At 47.0% G+C, this 20,656-nt stretch overlaps 9 non-coding genes across 9 annotated transcripts; 5 read left to right on the forward strand and 4 right to left on the reverse strand.

Moving 5' to 3' along the window:
- The first annotated feature begins 600 nt into the window (after positions 1–600).
- On the forward strand, positions 601–673 carry trnak-uuu (transfer RNA lysine (anticodon UUU)). Its single transcript has one exon. It is a non-coding gene; the product is annotated as a tRNA-Lys (tRNA).
- A 5,299-nt stretch (positions 674–5,972) lies between these two features.
- Positions 5,973–6,045, forward strand: trnak-uuu (transfer RNA lysine (anticodon UUU)). The gene has a single exon. It is a non-coding gene; the product is annotated as a tRNA-Lys (tRNA).
- A 5,863-nt stretch (positions 6,046–11,908) lies between these two features.
- Positions 11,909–11,982, reverse strand: trnat-agu (transfer RNA threonine (anticodon AGU)). Its single transcript has one exon. It is a non-coding gene; the product is annotated as a tRNA-Thr (tRNA).
- Positions 11,983–13,558: 1,576 nt separating this feature from the next.
- Positions 13,559–13,631, forward strand: trnak-uuu (transfer RNA lysine (anticodon UUU)). Its single transcript has one exon. It is a non-coding gene; the product is annotated as a tRNA-Lys (tRNA).
- A 262-nt stretch (positions 13,632–13,893) lies between these two features.
- On the reverse strand, positions 13,894–13,967 carry trnat-agu (transfer RNA threonine (anticodon AGU)). Its single transcript has one exon. It is a non-coding gene; the product is annotated as a tRNA-Thr (tRNA).
- A 1,581-nt stretch (positions 13,968–15,548) lies between these two features.
- On the forward strand, positions 15,549–15,621 carry trnak-uuu (transfer RNA lysine (anticodon UUU)). The gene has a single exon. It is a non-coding gene; the product is annotated as a tRNA-Lys (tRNA).
- A 262-nt stretch (positions 15,622–15,883) lies between these two features.
- On the reverse strand, positions 15,884–15,957 carry trnat-agu (transfer RNA threonine (anticodon AGU)). Its single transcript has one exon. It is a non-coding gene; the product is annotated as a tRNA-Thr (tRNA).
- A 1,376-nt stretch (positions 15,958–17,333) lies between these two features.
- trnak-uuu (transfer RNA lysine (anticodon UUU)) lies at positions 17,334–17,406 on the forward strand. The gene has a single exon. It is a non-coding gene; the product is annotated as a tRNA-Lys (tRNA).
- A 262-nt stretch (positions 17,407–17,668) lies between these two features.
- On the reverse strand, positions 17,669–17,742 carry trnat-agu (transfer RNA threonine (anticodon AGU)). The gene has a single exon. It is a non-coding gene; the product is annotated as a tRNA-Thr (tRNA).
- Between the last annotated feature and the right edge of the window lie 2,914 nt (positions 17,743–20,656).

Consider the following 20,656-nt stretch of genomic DNA (forward strand, 5'->3'; position numbering starts at 1 on the left):
GGCTTAGATAGGATGGACGTAGGGAAGTTGTTTCCATTAACAGGGGAGACTAGGACGCGGGGGCACAGCCTTAGAATAAAAGGGAGTCACTTTAGAACAGAGATGAGGAGAAATTTCTTCAGCCAGAGAGTGGTGGGTCTGTGGAATTCATTGCCACAGAGGGCTGTGGAGGCCGAGACGTTGAGCGTCTTCAAGACAGAAATTGATAAATTCTTGATTTCTCGAGGAATTAAGGGCTATGGGGAGAGACCGGGTAAATGGAGTTGAAATCAACCATGATTGAATGGTGGAGTGGACTCGATGGGCCGAATGGCCTTACTTCCGCTCCTATGTCTTATGGTCTTATGGACGCAATATTGGAACGAGAGAGTCGGCACGTAAAGTGGGGATGATTTGATGAGGTTGTTGTGGTGCCAAATCGATGAAATTCTAAGCACGACTTGACTTTTGGTCATTTAGAAAGTGAGGCGAAATACTCATCTTGAATTTAACGTGGATAACATGACACTTCCCCAGCCACATTAAAAATGAACTCTCTTCCAATCTTCTCTCCTCTAGAGCGCGGCTAGTTCAACGGAGGGAAATGATTGGCATTCTGGAGCCCGGATAGCTCAGTCGGCAGAGCATCAGACTTTTTATTTGAGGGTCCTGGGTTCAAGTCCCTGTTCGAGCGGAGCTTTTCATCCAGCCTGCACGCAACTGTTTGAGATGTTGTTCAAGTTCGCTTAACTTTAACCAATTCCTCACACGCGATTGACAATTGCAGAAGTCGCCACCAGCAAAATGCATCAATTTTCATCGGTGCTTGATGGCCCGCACAGCCAAATGCGCCTCTGGTCTTCTTTTCCTGCTGTCGAACTGGATGGCGGTCAAGTTGCGGCGTCTCACAGCAAGAGTGAGTTTGTTGCAAAACGCCATGCACACGAAGGTGCCGCTGAAATTCGAACTCAGAATCGCCTGCTTATTATACGAGGCGCTTTAACCAACTAAGCCACGGCGCCAACGGGACAGCCCCAGCAGCATTACAATTTGGATATAAAAATAAATGCAACCGACCGTGGACCCTGCAATCTGAAACAAAAGCAAAAATGCTGGAAAATCGCAGCAGGTCTGACAGCATCTGGGCACAGAGAACAGAAACAACGTTTCGGGACATTTCTTCAACCACAGGGTGCTGAATGAGTTGAATTCACTACCACACAATTTCATTGAAGTCAAACTTTGTTTGATTTCAAGAAGAAATTACTTTTCGCTCTTGGGGCTGAAGGGATCCAGGGGTATGGGAGGAAGGGCGATCACGATTTGATGATCAGCCATGATCAAAATGAATGGCGGAACAGTCTCGGAGGGCCGGACGACCCTTCGAGCTTCGATATTTCCATGTCGAGATTCTGCATCCTGACGGGATGTCATCCTGATCGAAACGTTGTCTTTGTTCTCTCTCGACAAATGCTGAGATTTTCAAGACATTTTCTATTTTACTTTTATGTCTTTTACTCAAGCCACGTGGATGCTACTCATGCCCCTATTTCTGATGTACTGACAGACATCAACAAACACGATTATCGTTGCTTGGGAGTACATGGAGGCCACATTCGCCAGCAACTTTCTTCTTTGAACTGGGTACTTAGGAGACTGATCTGCAGTGTTAAAACTGTTAAATCTGCGACACCATTTCAGCCTATTCCTGGGCAATGGGAACATGCTACCGAATGAAGTGTTCATTGACAATCCAATTTCTTTTTCACGGATGACTTGCTGGAAACAGAGAACACAGTTTTGGAAATCAAATGGATTAAAGCTGCGGCAAATCATTTGTCAACGATGTACATATGAACAAAAGTCGTCGTTAACAGTTTGAAGAGCTATGCATAGAGAAAAAGAGTCAATGTTTAGATAGAATCGACACGTTCTTGATGGCCGGAACAGACTCGATGTGTCAAAGGGACACTTTATGCTGCAGAATGCAGGACACTGAAACTGGTGGTCCTCAGTGAGATGGTGATTCACTTCAAATTGTACAACGTGAAATGCATAAACAAGTATCACGGAGATTTCAACTCAGGGATATCAGCCTACTAGACAAGTGCATGAACGAACTGAACCACTGTTGACTTACTTTTGTAGTTGTAGGGGATTCTATTATCAGGGGGATAGATAGTATCCTTTGTGAACATGATAGAGTGTCCCGCATGGTATGTTGCCTGCCCGGTGCTAGGGTGCGGGACATCTCTGACCGGCTTGAAAGGATACTGGAGAGGGAGGCGGAGGATCCAGTTGTTGTGGTCCATGTTGGTACCAACAACATAGGCAAGTCTAGGAAAGAGGACCTGTTTAGAGATTATAAAGAGCTAGGATTCAAATTAAAAAAACAGGTCCTCAAGGGTCATAATCTTCGGATTACTGCCCGAGCCACGTGCAAATTGGCATAGGGAGGCAAGAATAAGGGAAGTTAACACGTGGCTGAAAGAGTGGTGTGGGAAAGAGGGGTTCTTTTTCATGGGACACTGGCATCAGTTTTGGGGCAGGGGGGACCTATACCGTTGGGATGGTCTCCACCTGGACCGAGCTGGGATCAGTGTTCTGGTGAAGAGAGTAAATGGGGTGGTCAATAGGACTTTAAACTAGAGATTGGGGGGGGAAGGGAAAGTCAGGGAACCAAGAGGTGAAGGAATCAGTGGGAAGCGTAGCTGTTTAGGATTACAAAAAATCACGAAAAGACAGCACTCAGGAGAGGTTACGATAGTCCCCATCTCACAAAATATGACACAGTGTCTGGAAAGGCTCAGTAAACCAAGGTCCACCACACTACGAAAACAAAAAGGGACGGTCAATAGGGAATTAAAGGTGCTATATTTAAATGCCCGCCGTGTCCGGAACAAGGTAGATGAGCTTGTGGCCCAGATTGTGACTGGCAGGTATGATGTGGTAGGCATCACAGAGACGTGGTTGCAGGGGGTTCAGGACTGGCAGTTAAACATCCAGGGATTCACAACCTATCGAAAAGACAGAGAGGTGGGTAGAGGGGGCGGGGTTGCCTTGTTAATTAGAAATGAAATTAAATCAATAGCCCTAAACGACATTGGGTCAGACGATGTGGAGTCTGTGTGGGTAGAGTTGAGGAACCACAAAGGCAAAAAAACCATAATGGGAGTTATGTACAGGCCTCCTGACAGTGGTCAGGACCAGGGGCACAAAATGCACCACGAAATAGAAAGGGCATGTCAGAAAGGCAAGGTCACAGTGATCATGGGGGATTTCAATATGCAGGTGGACTGGGTAAATAATGTTGCCAGTGGACCCAAGAAAGGGAATTCATTGAATGTTTACAGGATGGCTTTTTGGAACAGCTTGTGATGGAGCCCACGAGGGAACAGGCTATTCTGGGCTTAGTGTTATGTAATGAGCCAGACGTGATAAAAGATCTTAAAGTAAGGGAACACTTAGGAAGCAGTGATCATAATATGGTAGAATTCAGTCTGCAATTTGAAAGAAGGAAGGCAGAATCAGATGTGAAGGTTCTACAGTTAAATAAAGGTAATAACAGGCGCATGAGGGAGGAACTGACAAAAATCCACTGGAAGCAGAGCCTCGTGGGAAAGACAGTAGAACAGCAATGGCAGGAGTTTCTGGGAGTAATTGAGGACACAGTGCAGAGGTTCATCCCAAACAAAAGAAAGGTTATCAGAGGGGGGATTAGGCAGCCATGGCTGACAAAGGAAGTCAGGGAATGCATCAAGGCAAAAGGGAGAGCCTATAATGTGGCAAAGAGTAGTGGGAAGTCAGAAGATTGGGAAGGGTATAAAAACAAACAGAGGATAACAAAGAGAGAAATAAGGAAGGAGAGGAACAAATATGAAGGTAGGCTAGTCAGTAACATTAGGAATGATAGTAAAAGTTTCTTTAAATACATTAAAAACAAACGGGAGGCAAAAGTAGACATTGGGCCGCTCCAAAATGACGCTGGTAATCTAGTGATGGGAGACAAGGAAATAGCTGAGGAACTTAATAAGTACTTTGCGTCAGTCTTCACAGTAGAAGACATGAGTAATATCCCAACAATTCAGGAAAGTCAGGGGGCAGAGTTGAATATGGTTGCCATCACAAAGGAGAAAGTGCTAGAGAAACTAAAAGGTCTGAAAATTGATAAATCTCCGAGCCCAGATGGGCTACATCCTCGAGTTCTAAAGGAGATAGCTGAAGAAATAGTGGAGGCGTTAGTTATGATCTTTCAAAAGTCACTGGAGTCAGGGAAAGTCCCAGAGGATTGGAAAATCGCTGTTGTCACCCCACTGTTCAAGAAGGGAACAAGAAAAAAGATGGAAAATTATAGGCCAATTAGCCTAACCTCAGTTGTTGGCAAAATTCTAGAATCCATCGTTAAGGATGAGATTTCTAAATTCTTGGAAGTGCAGGGTCGGATTAGGACAAGTCAGCATGGATTTAGTAAGGGGAGGTCGTGCCTGACAAACCTGTTAGAGTTCTTTGAAGAGATAATAAATAGGTTAGACCAAGGAGAGCCAATGGATGTTATCTATCTTGACTTCCAAAAGGCCTTTGACAAGGTGCCTCACGGGAGACTGCTGAGTAAAATAAGGGCCCATGGTATTCGAGGCAAGGTACTAACATGGATTGACGATTGGCTGTCAGACAGAAGGCAGAGAGTTGGGATAAAAGGTTATTTCTCAGAATGGCAACCGGTGACAAGTGGTTTCCCGCAGGGTTCAGTGTTGGGGCCACAGCTGTTCTCTTTATATATTAACGATCTAGATGACGGGACTGGGAGCATTCTGGCCAAGTTTGCCGATGATACAAAGATAGGTGGAGGGGCAGGTAGTATTGAGGAGGTGGGGAGGCTGCAGAAAGATTTAGACAGTTTAGGAGAGTGGTCCAAGAAGTGGCTGATGAAATTCAACGTGGGCAAGTGCGAGGTCGTACACTTTGGAAAAAAGAATAGAGGCATGGACTATTTTCTAAACGGTGACAAAATTCATAATGCTAAAGTGCAAAGGGACTTGGGAGTCCTAGTCCAGGATTCTCTAAAGGTAAACTTGCAGGTTGAGTCCGTAATTAAGAAAGCAAATGTAATGTTGTCATTTATCTCAAGAGGCTTGGAATACAAAAGCAGGGATGTACTTCTGAGGCTTTATAAAGCACTGGTTAGGCCCCATTTGGAGTACTGTGAGCAATGTTGGGCCCCACACCTCAGGAAGGACATACTGGCACTGGAGCGGGTCCAGTGGAGATTCACACGGATGATCCCAGGAATGGTAGGCCTGACATACGATGAATGTCTGAGGATCGTGGGATTGTATTCGTTGGAGTTTAGGAGGTTGAGGGGAGATCTGATAGAAACTTACAAGAAAATGAACGGCTTAGATAGGATGGACGTAGGGAAGTTGTTTCCATTAACAGGGGAGACTAGGACGCGGGGGCACAGCCTTAGAATAAAAGGGAGTCACTTTAGAACAGAGATGAGGAGAAATTTCTTCAGCCAGAGAGTGGTGGGTCTGTGGAATTCATTGCCACAGAGGGCTGTGGAGGCCGAGACGTTGAGCGTCTTCAAGACAGAAATTGATAAATTCTTGATTTCTCGAGGAATTAAGGGCTATGGGGAGAGACCGGGTAAATGGAGTTGAAATCAACCATGATTGAATGGTGGAGTGGACTCGATGGGCCGAATGGCCTTACTTCCGCTCCTATGTCTTATGGTCTTATGGACGCAATATTGGAACGAGAGAGTCGGCACGTAAAGTGGGGATGATTTGATGAGGTTGTTGTGGTGCCAAATCGATGAAATTCTAAGCACGACTTGACTTTTGGTCATTTAGAAAGTGAGGCGAAATACTCATCTTGAATTTAACGTGGATAACATGACACTTCCCCAGCCACATTAAAAATGAACTCTCTTCCAATCTTCTCTCCTCTAGAGCGCGGCTAGTTCAACGGAGGGAAATGATTGGCATTCTGGAGCCCGGATAGCTCAGTCGGCAGAGCATCAGACTTTTTATTTGAGGGTCCTGGGTTCAAGTCCCTGTTCGAGCGGAGCTTTTCATCCAGCCTGCACGCAACTGTTTGAGATGTTGTTCAAGTTCGCTTAACTTTAACCAATTCCTCACACGCGATTGACAATTGCAGAAGTCGCCACCAGCAAAATGCATCAATTTTCATCGGTGCTTGATGGCCCGCACAGCCAAATGCGCCTCTGGTCTTCTTTTCCTGCTGTCGAACTGGATGGCGGTCAAGTTGCGGCGTCTCACAGCAAGAGTGAGTTTGTTGCAAAACGCCATGCACACGAAGGTGCCGCTGAAATTCGAACTCAGAATCGCCTGCTTATTATACGAGGCGCTTTAACCAACTAAGCCACGGCGCCAACGGGACAGCCCCAGCAGCATTACAATTTGGATATAAAAATAAATGCAACCGACCGTGGACCCTGCAATCTGAAACAAAAGCAAAAATGCTGGAAAATCGCAGCAGGTCTGACAGCATCTGGGCACAGAGAACAGAAACAACGTTTCGGGACATTTCTTCAACCACAGGGTGCTGAATGAGTTGAATTCACTACCACACAATTTCATTGAAGTCAAACTTTGTTTGATTTCAAGAAGAAATTACTTTTCGCTCTTGGGGCTGAAGGGATCCAGGGGTATGGGAGGAAGGGCGATCACGATTTGATGATCAGCCATGATCAAAATGAATGGCGGAACAGTCTCGGAGGGCCGGACGACCCTTCGAGCTTCGATATTTCCATGTCGAGATTCTGCATCCTGACGGGATGTCATCCTGATCGAAACGTTGTCTTTGTTCTCTCTCGACAAATGCTGAGATTTTCAAGACATTTTCTATTTTACTTTTATGTCTTTTACTCAAGCCACGTGGATGCTACTCATGCCCCTATTTCTGATGTACTGACAGACATCAACAAACACGATTATCGTTGCTTGGGAGTACATGGAGGCCACATTCGCCAGCAACTTTCTTCTTTGAACTGGGTACTTAGGAGACTGATCTGCAGTGTTAAAACTGTTAAATCTGCGACACCATTTCAGCCTATTCCTGGGCAATGGGAACATGCTACCGAATGAAGTGTTCATTGACAATCCAATTTATTTTTTACGGATGGCTGGCTGGAAATAGTGAACACAGTTTTGGAAATCAAAGGTTTCTCATTTACGCTCCTCATTTACAGGGTCACTCCTCATTGACAGAGGGCTCTCCTCATTGACAAGGGGCGCTCCTCATTGACAAGGGGTACTCCTCATTGACAGCATCACTCATTGACAGAGGCACTCCTCATTGACAGGGGGCTCTCCTCATTGAGAGAGGCAGTCCTCATTGACAAGGGGCGCTCCTCATTGACAAGGGGTACTCCTCATTGACAGCATCACTCATTGACTGAGGGCACTCCTCATTGACAGAGGGCATTCCTCATTAACAGAGGGCCCTCCTTATTGACAGGGGGCACTCCTAATTGACAGGGGGCACACCAAACTGACAGGGGGCATTCCTCATTGTCAGGGGGCCCTCCGCATTTATAGTGGGCCCTACGCATTGACAGGGGGCATTGCACATTGACGGGTCAGGCAGTCCAAAGTGACAGGGGTCACGCCTAATTGACAGGGGTCATCCCTAGGTGATAGGGGGCACTCCTCATTGACAGGGGGCACTCCTCATTGACGGCGGGCACTCTTCATTGACGGTGGGGCACTCCTAATAGACATGGTGGGCTCGTAATTGATATGGGGCACTCCTAATTGAAAGGGGGCACTGCTATTTGTCAGGGGGCACTCCTAATTGACATGAGGCACTCCTATTTGACAGGGGGCACTCCTTATTGACATGGGGAGCTAGTATTTGATATGGGGCACTCCTAATTGAAAGGGGGGACTCCTAATTGACAGGGCCAATCCTCATTGACAGCGGGCACTCCTCATTGAACGGGGGCACCCCTCATTGACAGGGGGGCACTCCGAATTGCAAGGGGGTCACTCCTCATTGACAGCGGTCGCCCCTTGGTGATAGGGGGCATTCCTCATTGACAGGGGGCACTCCTCATTGACGGCGGGCACTCTTCATTGACGGTGGGGCGCTCCTCATTGACGGGGGGGGGCACTCCTCATTGACACGGGGAACTCCTCGTTGACAGTGGGCTGTCCGCATTGAAAGGGGGCAATCGTGACTGACAAGGGGCAATTCTCATTGACAGGGGACACTCCTCATTGACGGTGGAGCACTTCTCATTGACGGGGGGGCACTCCTCATTGACGTGGGGGGAATCGTCATAGACTGGGGTGGCAATACTCATTCACAGGGTGGAACTCTTCATTGACGGTGGGGCAATCCTGATTGACAGGGTGAATTCCTCATTGACAGGGGGCTCTCCTCCTTGACAGGGGGCAGTCCTAATTGACAGTGGACACTCCTCATTGACAGGGGGGCACTCGTAATTGACCGGGGGCATTCCTCATTGACTAGGGGTCAGTCCTCATTGACGGTGGGGCACTCCTCATTGACAGGGGGAACTCCTCATTGAAAGGGGCATCCTAATTGACAGGCGGCACTCGTAATTTACTGGGGCCATTCCTAATTGACAGGGGAGCTCCTAACTGACATGGGGCAAATCTATATGAAAGGTGGCACTCCTAATTGACAGGGGAGACTTGTAATTGACAGGAGGCAATCATAATGGACAGTGGGCACTCCTGATTGACAGGGGGCACTCCTCATTGACAGGGGGCGCTCCCCATTAACGGGGCACTCCTCATTGACAGGGGGCACTCCGCATTGACAGGGGGCACTCCTAATTGACAGGGGGCACTCCTAATTGACATGGGGCCCTGCTAATTCTCAGGGGGCACTCCTAATTGTCAGGGGGCACTCCTAATTGACATCGGGCACTGCTAATTGACAGGGGGCACTCCTAATTGACAGGGGAGACTTGTAATTGACAGGGGGTAATCCTAATGGACAGTGAGCACTCCTCATTGACAGGGGGCACTCCTCATTGACAGGTGGCGCTCTTCATTGACAGGGGGCACTCCTCATTGACAGCCGACACTCCGCATTGACAGGGGGCACTCCTAATTGACAGGGGGCACTCCTAATTGACGTGCGGCACTCCTAATTGACATGGGGCACTGCTAATTGTCAGGGGGCACTCCTAATTGACGTGCGGCAGTTCTAATTGACACGGGGGCAATCCTAATTGATTTGGGCAGCTCGTAATTGATATGGGGCACTCCTAATTGAAAGGGGGCACTCCTAATTGACAGGGCCACTCCTCGTTGATAGGGGGCACTCCTCATTGACAGGGGGTCACTCCTAATTGAAATGGGTCACTGCTTGGTGACAGGGGGCACTCCACATTGACAGGGGGCACTCCCCATTGACGGGGGGGGGGATGCTCCCCATTTACGGGGGGGGCACTCATCATTGAAGGTGGGGCACTCCTCATTGACGGGGGGGGCACTCCTCATTGACACGGGAACTCCTCATTGACAGAGGGCTGTCCTCATTGAAAGCGGGCTCTCCTCATTCACATGTGGCACTCCTCATTGACAGGGGGCACTCCTCATTGACAAGGGGCAATCCTCATTGACAAGGGGCAATCCTCATTGACAGGGGGCACTCCTCAATGACGGTGGGGCACTCCTCATTGACGGGGGGGGCACTCCACATTGACGTGGGGCAATCGTCATCGACGGGGGGTGGGGTGGCACTACTCATTCACAGGTTGGCACACCTCATTGACGGTGGAGCAATCCTCATTGACAGGGTGAAGTCCTCATTGACAGGGGGCTCTCCTAATTGACAGGTGTCACTCCAAATTGATAGTGGGCCACTCCTAATTGACAAGGCGCAATCCTAATTGACAGAGGGCAGACCTAATTGACAGGGGGTACTCCTAGTTGACAGGCGGCACACTTCATTGACAGGGTGCACACGTCATTGACAGGGGGCACACCTCATTGAGAGGGAGCCCTCCTCATTGACAGGGGGCACTGCAATTGACTGGGGGCACTTCAATTGACAGGGGGTACTCCAATCGACAGGGGACACTTTAATTGACAGGGTGTACTCCGGTTGACATGGGGGACTCCTAATTGACAGGGGCCACTCCAAATTGGCAGCGTGCACTACTAATTGGCAGGGGGCACTACTAATTGCCAGGGGGCACTGCTAATTGACAGGCGGCACTCCTCATTGGCAAGGGGAACTCCTCATTGACATAGGGCACTCCTCCTTGACAGGGGGCACTCCTCATTGACAGGCGGCACTCCCCATTGACAGGGGGAACTCCTCATTGACATAGGGCACTCCTCATTGACGGGGGAGGGGGGGCACTCCTTATTGACACGGGGAACTCCTCATTGACAGGGGGCTGTCCTCATTGAAAGGGAGCACTTCTCATTCGCATGTGGCACTCCTCATTGACAGGGGGCACTCCTCATTGACAGGGGGCAATCCTCATTGACAAGGGGCAATCCTCATTGACAAGAGGCAATCCTCATTGACAGGGGGCACTCCTCATTGACCGTGGGGCACTCCTCATTGACGGGGGGGCACTCCACATTGACGTGGGGGCAATCGTCATAGACGGGCGGGGGAGAACTATTCATTCACAGGGTGGCACATCTCATTGACGGTGGGGCAATCATTGACAGGGTGAAGTCCTCATTGACAGGGGGCTCTCTTAATTGACAGTGGTCACTCCAAATTGATAGGGGCCACTCCTAATTGACAAGGCGCAATCCTAATTGTCAGAGGGCAGACCTAATTGACAGGGGGAACTCCTAATTGACAGGCGGCACACTTCATTGACAGGGGGCACACCTCATTGACAGGGGGCACACCTCATTGATCGGGAGCACTCCTCATTGACAGGGATCACTCCTCATTGACAGGGGGCACTCCAATAGACAGGGGACACACCAAGAGACAGGAGGCACTCCAATTGACAGGGGGCACTCCAATCGACACGGGGCACTCCAATTGACAGGGTGTACTCCGATTGACATGGGGGATTCCTAATTTACAGGGGCCACTCCTAATTGGCAGCGGGCACTACTAATTGGCAGAGGGCACTACTAATTACGAGGGGACACGGAGATTTTAACTCAGGAATATCAGCCGACCAAACAAGTGCTTGAACGAACTGAACCACCGTTGACTTATTTTTGGACGCAATATAGGAACGAGAGGGGCAGCACGTAAAGTGGGGATGATTTGATGAGGTCGGTGTGGTGCCAAATCGATGAAATTCTAAGCACGACTTGACTTTTGGACATTTAGAAAGTGAGGCGAAATACTCATCTTGAATTTAACGTGGATAACATGACACTTACCCAGCCACATTAAAAAATGAACTCTCTTCCAATCTTCTCTCCTCTCGAGCGCGGTTAGTTCAACGGAGGGAAAAGATTGGCACCCAGGAGCCCGGATAGCTCAGTCGGTAGAGCATCTGACTTTTAATCTGAGGGTCCAGGGTCCAGTGCATGTTCGGGCGTAGCTTTCCTTCCAGAAAGAACGCAACTGTTTGAGATGTTGTTCAAATTCGCTTAGCTTTAACCAATTCCTCACACGCGATTGACAATTGCAGAAGTCACCACCAGCAAAATTCATCCATTTTCATCGGTGCTTGATGGCCGGCAAGGCCAAAATGCGCCTCTGGCCTTCTTTTCCTGCTGTCGAACTGGATGACGGTCAAGTTGCGGCGTCTCACAGCAAGTGAACAGATACAACGTTTCGGGAAACTTCTTCACCCACAGGGTGCTGAATGAGTTGAATTCGCTACCACACAATTTAATTAAAGTCAAACTTTGTTTGCGAAACCATTTCAGCCAAGTTGCGGCGTCTCACAGCAAGAGTGAGTTTGTTGTAAAACGGCGAAACGCCACGTACACGAAGGTGCCGCTGAGATTCGAACTCACGATCTCCTGTTTACTAGACAGGCGCTTTCACCAACTAAGCCACGGCGCCAACGGAACGCTGCAAGCAGCATTACAATTTGTCGATGAAAAAAAATGTAACCGACCGTGGACCGTGCAATCTGAAACAAAAGCAAAAACGGTGGAAAATCACAGCAGGTCTGACAGCATCTGGGCACAGAGAACAGAAACAACGTTTCGGGACATTTCTTCAACCACAGGGTGCTGAATGAGTTGAATTCACTACCACACAATTTAATTGAAGTCAAACTTTGTTTGATTTAAAAGATGTGCGGGTTAGGTTGATTGGCCAGGTTAAAAATTGCCCCTTAGAGTCCTGAGATGCGTAGGTTAGTGGGATTAGCGGGTATAATATGTGGGGGTAGGGCCTGGGTGGGATTGTGGTCGGTGCAGACTCGATGGGCCGAATGGCCTCCTTCTGCACTGTAGGGTTTCTATGATTTCTATGATTTCTATGATTTCAAGAAGAAATTACTTTTCGCTCTTGGGGCGAAAGGGATCCAGGGGTATGGGAGGAAGGGGGATCACGATTTGATGATCAGCCATGATCAAAATGAATGGCGGAACAGTCTCGGAGGGCCGGACGACCCTTCTAGCTTCTATATTTCCATGTCGAGATTCTGCATCCTGACGGAATGTCATCCTGACTCGAAACGTTGTCTTTGTTCTCTCTCGGCAAATGCTGAGATTTTCAAGACATTTTCTATTTTACTTTTATGTCTTTACTAAAGCTAAGTGGATGCTACTCATGCCCCTATTTCTCATGCACTGACAGACATCAACAAACACGATTATCGTTGCTTTGGAGTACATGGAGGCCAGATTCTCCAGCAACTTTCTTCTTTTTACTGGCTGCTTCGGTGACTGATCTGCAGTGTTAAAACTGTTAAATCTGCGAAACCAATTCAGCCTATTCCTGGGCAATGGGAACATGCTGCCGAATGAAGTGTTACTTGACAATCCAATTTCCTTTTCACGGATGGCTTGCTGGAAATAGAGAACACAGTTTTGGAAATCAATTTGATAAAAGCTGCGGCAAATCATTTGTCAACGATGTACATATGAACAAAAGTCGTCGTTAATAGGTTGAAGATCTGTGCAGAGAGAAAATGAGTCAATGTTCAGATAGAACCGACACGTGCTTGATGGCCCGAACAGACTCGATGTGCCAAATGGACACTTTATCCTGCAGAATGCAGGACACTGAAACTGCTGGTCCTCAGGGAGATGGTGATGTCCTTCAAACTGTACAACGTGAAATGCAGAAACAAGTACCACGGAGATTTTAACTCAGGAATATCAGCCGACTAGACAAGTGCATGAACGAACTGAACCACCGTTGACTTACTTTTGGACGGAATAGAGGAACGAGAGAGGCAGCAAGTAAAGTGGGGATGATTTGATGAGGTAGTTGTGATGCCAAATCGATGAAATTCTAAGCACGACTTGACTTTTGGACATTGAGAAAGTGAGGCGAAATACTCATCTTGAATTTAACGTGGATAACATGACACTTCCCAAGCCAATTGAAAAAATGAACTCTCTTCCAAGCTTCTCTCCTCGAGAGCGCGGCCAGTTGAACGGAGGGAAACGATTCGCAGTCAGGAGCCCGGATAGCTCAGTCGGTAGAGCATCAGACTTTTAATCTGAGGGTCCAGGGTTCAAGTCCCTGTTCGGGCGTAGCTTATCTTCAAACCTGAACGCAACTATTTGAGATGTCGTTCAATTTCGCTTCACTTTAACCAATTCCTCACACGCGATTGACAATTGCAGAAGTCGCCAACAGCAAAATTCACCTATTTTCATCGGTGCTTCATGGCCGGCAGAGCCAAAATGCGCCTCTGGTCTTCTTTTCCTGGTGTCGAACTGGATGACTGTCAAGTTGCGGCGTCTCACAGCAAGAGTGAGTTTGTTGTAAAACGGCGAAACGCCACGTACACGAAGGTGCCGCTGAGATTCGAACTCAGGATCTCCTGTTTACTAGACAGGCGCTTTAACCAACTAAGCCACGGCGCCAATGGAACGCTGCAAGCAGCATTACAATTTGTTGATGAAAAACAATGCAACCGACCGTGGCCCCTGCAATCTGAAACAAAATCAGAAACGCTGGAAAATCACAGCAGGTCTGACAGCATCTGGGCACAGAGAACAGAAGCAACGTTTCGGGACATTTCTTCAACCACAGGGTGCTGAATGAGTTGAATTCACTACCACACAATTTCATTGAAGTCAAACTTTGTTTGATTTCAAGGAGAAATTACTTTTTGCTCTTGGGGCTAAAGGGATCCAGGGGTATGGGAGGAAGGGGAATCACGATTTGATGATCAGCCATGATCAAAATGAATGGCGGAACAGTCTCGGAGGGCCGAACGACCCTTCTAGCTTCTATATTTCCATGTCGAGATGGTGCTTCCTGACGGAATGCCACCCTGACTCGAAGCGATGTCTTTGTTCTCACTCGGCAAATGCTGAGATTTTCAAGACATTTTCTATTTTACTTTTATGTCTTTACTAAAGCTAAGTGGATGTTACTCATGCCCCTATTTCTCATGCACTGACAGACATCAACAAACACGATTATCGTTGCTTTGGAGTACATGGAGGCTAGATTCGCCAGCAACTTTCTTCTTTTAACTGGCTACTTAGGTGACTGATCTGCAGTGTTAAAACTGTTAAATCTGCGAAACCATTTCAGCCTATTCCTGGGCAATGGGAACATGCTGCCGAATGAAGTGTTACTTGACAATCCAATTTCCTTTTCACGGATGGCTTGCTGGAAATAGAGAACACAGTTTTGGAAATCAATTTGATTAAAGCTGCGGCAAATCATTTGTCAACGATGTACATATGAACAAAAGTCGTCGTTAATAGTTTGAAGATCTGTGCAGAGAAAATGAGTCAATGTTTAGATAGAACCCGACACGTGCTTGATGGTCCGAACAGACTCGATGTGCCAAATGGACACTTTATCCTGCAGAATGCAGGACACTGAAACTGGTGGTCCTCAGAGAGATGGTGATTTCCTTCAAAATGTACAACGTGAAATGCAGAAACAAGTACCACGGAGATTTTAACTCAGGAATATCAGCCTACTCGACAAGTGCATGAACGAACTGAACCACCGTTGACTTACTTTTGGACGGAATAGAGGAACGAGAGAGGCAGCAAGTAAAGTGGGGATGATTTGATGAGGTAGTTGTGATGCCATCTCAGAGAGATGGTGATTTCCTTCAAAATGTACAACGTGAAATGCAGAAACAAGTACCACGGAGATTTTAACTCAGGAATATCAGCCGACTAGACAAGTGCATGAACGAACTGAACCACCGTTGACTTACTTTTGGACGGAATAGAGAAACGAGAGAGGCAGCAAGTAAAGTGGGGATGATTTGATGAGGTAGTTGTGATGCCAAATCGATGAAATTCTAAGCACGACTTGACTTTTGGACATTGAGAAAGTGAGGCGAAATACTCATCTTGAATTTAACGTGGATAACATGACACTTCCCAAGCCAATTGAAAAAATGAACTCTCTTCCAAGCTTCTCTCCTCGAGAGCGCGGCCAGTTGAACGGAGGGAAACGATTGGCAGTCAGGAGCCCGGATAGCTCAGTCGGTAGAGCATCAGACTTTTAATCTGAGGGTCCAGGGTTCAAGTCCCTGTTCGGGCGTAGCTTATCTTCAAACCTGAACGCAACTATTTGAGATGTCGTTCAATTTCGCTTCACTTTAACCAATTCCTCACACGCGATTGACAATTGCAGAAGTCGCCAACAGCAAAATTCACCTATTTTCATCGGTGCTTCATGGCCGGCAGAGCCAAAATGCGCCTCTGGTCTTCTTTTCCTGGTGTCGAACTGGATGACTGTCAAGTTGCGGCGTCTCACAGCAAGAGTGAGTTTGTTGTAAAACGGCGAAACGCCACGTACACGAAGGTGCCGCTGAGATTCGAACTCAGGATCTCCTGTTTACTAGACAGGCGCTTTAACCAACTAAGCCACGGCGCCAATGGAACGCTGCAAGCAGCATTACAATTTGTAGATGAAAAACAATGCAACCGACCGTGGCCCCTGCAATCTGAAACAAAATCAGAAACGCTGGAAAATCACAGCAGGTCTGACAGCATCTGGGCACAGAGAACAGAAGCAACGTTTCGGGACATTTCTTCAACCACAGGGTGCTGAATGAGTTGAATTCACTACCACACAATTTCATTGAAGTCAAACTTTGTTTGATTTCAAGGAGAAATTACTTTTTGCTCTTGGGGCTAAAGGGATCCAGGGGTATGGGAGGAAGGGGAATCACGATTTGATGATCAGCCATGATCAAAATGAATGGCGGAACAGTCTCGGAGGGCCGAACGACCCTTCTAGCTTCTATATTTCCATGTCGAGATGGTGCTTCCTGACGGAATGCCACCCTGACTCGAAGCGATGTCTTTGTTCTCACTCGGCAAATGCTGAGATTTTCAAGACATTTTCTATTTTACTTTTATGTCTTTACTAAAGCTAAGTGGATGTTACTCATGCCCCTATTTCTCATGCACTGACAGACATCAACAAACACGATTATCGTTGCTTTGGAGTACATGGAGGCCAGATTCGCCAGCAACTTTCTTCTTTTAACTGGCTACTTAGGTGACTGATCTGCAGTGTTAAAACTGTTAAATCTGCGAAACCATTTCAGCCTATTCCTGGGCAGTGGGAACATGCTGCCGAATGAAGTGTTACTTGACAATCCAATTTCCTTTTCACGGATGGCTTGCTGGAAATAGAGAACACAGTTTTGGAAATCAATTTGATTAAAGCTGCGGCAAATCATTTGTCAACGATGTACATATGAACAAAAGTCGTCGTTAATAGTTTGAAGATCTGTGCAGAGAAAATGAGTCAATGTTTAGATAGAACCCGACACGTGCTTGATGGTCCGAACAGACTCGATGTGCCAAATGGACACTTTATCCTGCAGAATGCAGGACACTGAAACTGGTGGTCCTCAGAGAGATGGTGATTTCCTTCAAAATGTACAACGTGAAATGCAGAAACAAGTACCACGGAGATTTTAACTCAGGAATATCAGCCTACTCGACAAGTGCATGAACGAACTGAACCACCGTTGACTGACTTTTGGACGGAATCTCGGAACGAGAGAGGCAGCACGTAAAGTGGGGATGATTTGATAAGGACGTTGTGATGCCAAATCGATGAAATTCTAAGCACGACTTGAATTTTGGACATTGAGAAAGTGAGGCGAAATAGGCATCTTGAATTTAACGTGGAAAGCATGACACTTCCCAAGCTAATTGAAAAAATGAACTCTCTTCCAAGCTTCTCTCCTCGAGAGCGCGGCCATTTGAACGGAGGGAAACGATTCGCAGTCAGGAGCCCGGATAGCTCAGTCGATAGAGCATCAGACTTTTAATCTGAGGGTCCAGGGTTCAAGTCCCTGTTCGGGCGTAGCTTATCTTCAAACCTGAACGCAAATGTTTGAGATGGAGTTCAATTTCGCTTCACTTCAACCAATTCCTCACACGCAATTGACAATTGCAGAAGTCGCCACCAGCAAAATTCACCGATTTTCATCGGTGCGTGATGGCCGGCAGAGCCAAAATGCGCCTCTGGTCTTCTTTTCCTGCTGTCGAACTGTGTGACTGTCAAGTTGCGGCGTCTCACAGCAAGAGTGAGTTTGTTGCAAAACGGCGAAACGCCACGTACACGAAGGTGCCGCTGAGATTCGAACTCAGGAACTCCTGTTTACTAGACAGGCGCTTTAACCAACTAAGCCACGGCGCCAATGGAACGCTGCAAGCAGCATTACAATTTGTAGATGAAAAAAAATGTAACCGACCGTGGACCGTGCAATCTGAAACAAAAGCAGAAACTGTGGAAAATCACAGCAGGTCTGACAGCATCTGGGCACAGAAACAGAAACAACGTTTCGGGACATTTCTTCACTCACAGGGTGCTGAATGAGTTGAATTCACTACCACACAATTTAATTGAAGTCAAACTTTGTTTGATTTCAAGAAGAAATTACTTTTCGCTCTTGGGGCTAAAGGGATCCAGGGGTGTGGGAGGAAGGGGAATCACGATTTGATGATCAGCCATGATCAAAATGAATGGCGGAACAGTCTCGGAGGGCCGAACGACCCTTCTAGCTTCTATATTTCCATGTCGAGATTCTGCATCCTGACGGAATGTCATCCTGACTCGAAACGTTGTCTTTGTTCTCTCTCGGCAAATGCTGAGATTTTCAAGACATTTTCTATTTTACTTTTATGTCTTTACTAAAGCTAAGTGGATGCTACTCATGCCCCTAATTCTCATGTACTGACAGACATCAACAAACAGGATTATCGTTGCTTGGGAGTACATGGAGGCCAGATTCGCCAGCAACTTTCTTCTTTGTACTGGGTACTTAGGAGACTGATCTGCAGTGTTAAAACTGTTAAATTTGCGAAACCATTTCAGCCTATTCCTGGGCAATGGGAACATGCTGCCGAATGAAGTGTTCATTGACAATCCAATTTCTTTTTCACGGATGACTTGCTGGAAACAGAGAACACAGTTTTGGAAATCAATTTGATTAAAGCTGCGGCAAATCATTTGTCAACGATGTACATATGAACAAAAGTCGTCGTTAACAGTTTGAAGAGCTGTGCATAGAGAAAAAGAGTCAATGTTTAGATAGAATCGACACGTTCTTGATGGCCGGAACAGACTCGATGTGTCAAAGGGACACTTTATGCTGCAGAATGCAGGACACTGAAACTGGTGGTCCTCAGTGAGATGGTGATTCACTTCAAATTGTACAACGTGAAATGCATAAACAAGTATCACGGAGATTTCAACTCAGGGATATCAGCCTACTAGACAAGTGCATGAACGAACTGAACCACTGTTGACTTACTTTTGTAGTTGTAGGGGATTCTATTATCAGGGGGATAGATAGTATCCTTTGTGAGCAGGATAGAGTGTCCCGCATGGTATGTTGCCTGCCCGGTGCTAGGGTGCGGGACATCTCTGACCGGCTTGAAAGGATACTGGAGAGGGAGGGGGAGGATCCAGTTGTTGTGGTCCATGTTGGTACCAACAACATAGGCAAGTCTAGGAAAGAGGACCTGTTTAGAGATTATAAAGAGCTAGGATTCAAATTAAAAAACAGGTCCTCAAGGGTCATAATCTTCGGATTACTGCCCGAGCCACGTGCAAATTGGCATAGGGAGGCAAGAATAAGGGAAGTTAACACGTGGCTGAAAGAGTGGTGTGGGAAAGAGGGGTTCTTTTTCATGGGACACTGGCATCAGTTTTGGGGCAGGGGGGACCTATACCGTTGGGATGGTCTCCACCTGGACCGAGCTGGGATCAGTGTCCTGGTGAAGAGAGTAAATGGGGTGGTCAATTGGACTTTAAACTAGAGATTGGGGGGGAAGGGAAAGTCAGGGAACCAAGAGGTGAAGGAATCAGTGGGAAGCGTAGCTGCTTAGGATTACAAAAAATCACGAAAAGACAGCACTCAGGAGAGGTTACGATAGTCCCCATCTCACAAAATATGACACAGTGTCTGGAAAGGCTCAGTAAACCAAGGTCAACCACACTACGAAAACAAAAAGGGACGGTCAATAGGGAATTAAAGGTGCTATATTTAAATGCCCGCCGTGTCCAGAACAAGGTAGATGAGCTTGTGGCCCAGATTGTGACTGGCAGGTATGATGTGGTAGGCATCACAGAGACGTGGTTGCAGGGGGTTCAGGACTGGCAGTTAAACATCCAGGGATTCACAACCTATCGAAAAGACAGAGAGGTGGGTAGAGGGGGCGGGGTTGCCTTGTTAATTAGAAATGAAATTAAATCAATAGCACTAAACGACATTGGGTCAGACGATGTGGAGTCTGTGTGGGTAGAGTTGAGGAACCACAAAGGCAAAAAAACCATAATGGGAGTTATGTACAGGCCTCCTGACAGTGGTCAGGACCAGGGGCACAAAATGCACCACGAAAGAGAAAGGGCATGTCAGAAAGGCAAGGTCACAGTGATCATGGGGGATTTCAATATGCAGGTGGACTGGGTAAATAATGTTGCCAGTGGACCCAAGAAAGGGAATTCATTGAATGTTTACAGGATGGCTTTTTGGAACAGCTTGTGATGGAGCCCACGAGGGAACAGGCTATTCTGGGCTTAGTGTTATGTAATGAGCCAGACGTGATAAAAGATCTTAAAGTAAGGGAACACTTAGGAAGCAGTGATCATAATATGGTAGAATTCAGTCTGCAATTTGAAAGAAGGAAGGCAGAATCAGATGTGAAGGTTCTACAGTTAAATAAAGGTAATAACAGGCGCATGAGGGAGGAACTGACAAAAATCCACTGGAAGCAGAGCCTAGTGGGAAAGACAGTAGAACAGCAATGGCAGGAGTTTCTGGGAGTAATTGAGGACACAGTGCAGAGGTTCATCCCAAACAAAAGAAAGGTTATCAGAGGGGGGATTAGGCAGCCATGGCTGACAAAGGAAGTCAGGGAATGCATCAAGGCAAAAGAGAGAGCCTATAATGTGGCAAAGAGTAGTGGGAAGTCAGAAGATTGGGAAGGGTATAAAAACAAACAGAGGATAACAAAGAGAGAAATAAGGAAGGAGAGGAACAAATGTGAAGGTAGGCTAGTCAGTAACATTAGGAATGATAGTAAAAGTTTCTTTAAATACATTAAAA

Source organism: Mustelus asterias, chromosome 16 (assembly GCF_964213995.1).
Source record: "Mustelus asterias chromosome 16, sMusAst1.hap1.1, whole genome shotgun sequence".
NCBI lineage: Eukaryota > Metazoa > Chordata > Chondrichthyes > Carcharhiniformes > Triakidae > Mustelus > Mustelus asterias.